Source organism: Octodon degus, unplaced genomic scaffold (assembly GCF_000260255.1).
Source record: "Octodon degus isolate 3935 unplaced genomic scaffold, OctDeg1.0 scaffold00053, whole genome shotgun sequence".
In the NCBI taxonomy this organism is placed as follows: Eukaryota; Metazoa; Chordata; class Mammalia; order Rodentia; family Octodontidae; genus Octodon; species Octodon degus.
This window is the reverse complement of record NW_004524629.1, coordinates 3,306,588-3,309,703: the sequence shown is the minus strand read 5'-3', so window position 1 is coordinate 3,309,703 and position 3,116 is coordinate 3,306,588.

Below are 3,116 nucleotides of genomic sequence, written 5' to 3'. Positions count from 1 at the left end.
TAGCATATTAACAAAACCTTGCATATGCTTCCCAAAGCACTTAAATATAGTTGACTCCCTACCTCCATGCCACTTTCCATCATAATCTGTAGTGTGAGCTATGCTGGCCACTTTGGCAGAACTTTAACTAAAGAATATCCCTCTAATTCAGGACGGCCAGATCCTACAGATAGCAGCAGGCACTTATTAGTGGGTAAGTTACAAAAATAAAATGCTGCCGATGCTACAAAGTATCCTCTCAGAAGAAATTTAGAGAAAGACAGCAAAAATGTGCATGATCAGAAGCATTGCCTAGAGTTTCCTAGTAACTAGAGTTTTCTATCAAACCCTGTCTTGTGCTTATAAAGGGAAATCTGCCCTCTTAGGCCTAAGTACGGCAGTCATCTTTCCATTGCTATAACAAAATACCTGAGAAAATTAGGTCTATTTTGGCTCAGAAATTTGAAGGTTTTAGTGCCTGGCCAGTTGGCTTTGATGCTTTTGAGTTTGGTGAGACTGTACATACCACAGTGGAAACACATGCTTGAGGAAATCCGTTCACCTCACAGTCTGGATGTTAAGGAAAGAAAGATAAGAAACAAGAGGCTCACATCCCACTGTCTCCTTGAGCAGAAGGCTTTCTCTTATCCTCCACCTTTTCAAGTTTCTATCACTTCCTGATAGCATTAGTCTAGAGATGGCATTTAGCACACAACCATTTTTGGATGCTTAAGATCCAAATTATAACACTAAGCATGAACAAAGACCCCAGATTTCATCCTTTGCTCACTCTTTTCATGAACAAACTAAGTATTCTGATTCAGCATTATTTTAGGGAAGGAAAAACAATAGCCCACTCTGAACAGCCAGTATGGGCAGTGCCCCGTGGCGATGCTCTCTGTCATGAAAGAATGCTATCTAAAGCCCCAAGTCCTAGAAAGCCTAGCCCAAATTAAGGACACAGAAGCAGCCCATTGGGAAAGCCCTTGTTTCTTTTGTCAGCTTGCAGCAAGCTGCATAAAGGAAAAATATTTCTCATAGTTGTAGAATTCTTTTTCTTTTCTCCTTTTTTTTTAAAATATTTTAGGGCAGGGTTTACAGGGTGTTCAGGGTCTCACTACTAGTTCAGACTCATAGTGATCCACCTGTTTACAGCCTCTGAAGAGCTGGAATTACAGGCATGTACCACCATGCCCAGTCTCAATTGCCATCTTAGTGCTTCCCAGGGGCAGGGCCAGCATGGCAGGCCCGGGGATCAAACCTCCAGCCCCTGTGCCTGCTTGCAGGTGCTTTAATCCCCTGAACTATTTGGCTAGCTCTAGAATTCTTTTTCAAAAGCCTTTCTAAGAAATAATCTAAATCTGCTTTACTTGTGAAGGTTTGCATTCTTGCATTTGTACTGTTTATCTTGAGAATTTCTTTCATTTAAGTTTTTTTTTTTTCTACCCAAAGGTAAATATTTGGCTTGAAACATGAGAAATATTTACTAGGTAGTGTGGACCACCCCTTTTTACTATGACCAAAGCACATGCATTCTGGGCTTAGCTCTTTATAAGCATACTTGTCAGAAAGGAAAAAAATATATGGGTGTATATTCTAAGTTAAAAAAATTATCCATAACTAGAAGAACTAATCATTGTTGAACTTAACTGTGAAAAATAGTGGGAAAAGGAGTTCAGTAGTTGTAAGGAGCTGAAGGTGGAATTATGTATTAGCAGATGATGCGAGGACCTGTGAAATATGAATATAAATCCATAGTTTGTCTATGTGTGGTGTCGATATGAAACAAAAAGACATATTTACTTCTGTGAGAATAAGTCAGGAAAACATTATGCTACAGCAGGATCACAGTTATTAGCTTCATCACAAAGAACGCAGGCAAGCTTAGATTTTCTGAATTTCTTTTAAAACATTTTATATATTTGAAATGTCATCCAACCATATTTTACTAATGAATCATAGAAACAAATGGCAAAATCCTTAACCACAGATTCCCAAAATAAGCTCAATGATGCAATATATACAAAATAAAAGCTTCACATAGGACTACTACATAATTTAAGGTGATGGCTTGTTATGTAAATAAAACCTACTTTGAACTTCTCCCACTAAAAGTGGTAAGCTTTCTGATGCTTACATGCTGACTCAAATAAATTTTGTTGGAACAGAAAATAGCTTGACCTGGATGATAACACAAAAGCAGAGAATCCTGGAGTGGAGAGGAGAATGGAAAGAGATTTCACATCTACCTGTTTTGTCTATGAAAGGAGTACCTGTCTGCACAGAGATTTACTGAAAACTGGTCTTCATAGAGCAAATTGTTTCTCTTGTTTTTCTTTTATACTGAGCCAGGCTGGATACTTCCACATTCTTCAATCTCCACATCCAATCTGCCATCAGGCCCAGTAGAACCCCACTCCTAGTAGCTCTTGACTCTGTTCCTTCTTTGTACCTCAATGACTGCTGCCTCACTGTCATTGTCTTCAACCCTGCCTCTTTGCTTGGCCTGAGAGAGCTTTCTGGAATAAGAAACTGCTTGCTATTTCACTACTGAAAATCTTTGATGGGTTTGGTTCTGGATTAAGCATGTATCATTCTCTCTCTCTCATAGAAAGCTGTGACAATCCTTGGGGAAAATTTAGGGAATAGAAATTAGAAAATGACCAGAAGGACCAGACTGGGGAAGAATTCCAAGTGCCTCAGGAGGGTGACAGATGCAATGCAGGAAGAACAGTATGATAGAAAAATGAGAGCCTCTTTCACAGAGAGCAAATTGGTCAAGCAATGATTGTGACTCATCCACGTGGCTGACACTGACAAAGGATCTACACACTGTGGTACAGGGCTTCAGGCTAAATCTTGAGGGGATTTGACTGACCTTGTCAGATACAAAAGTTACATTTCTTGTTATATAGGTCTTGCTTTATCTTGTCTTAACCATCCAGCAGAAAAGTATAAAAATGAAGTATAAAAAGTAAAGCCATATTCATATGCTGAGCTGTAAAAGGCTCAAGTCAACTTCTGACATTGCCAGTCCTATGGATAACCCACTACTATTATGGACCACTGGACTATATTGGAATATTTTGCTGAATTCATGCTCCTACAATATTTAAATGACAAGGAATATCCATCTC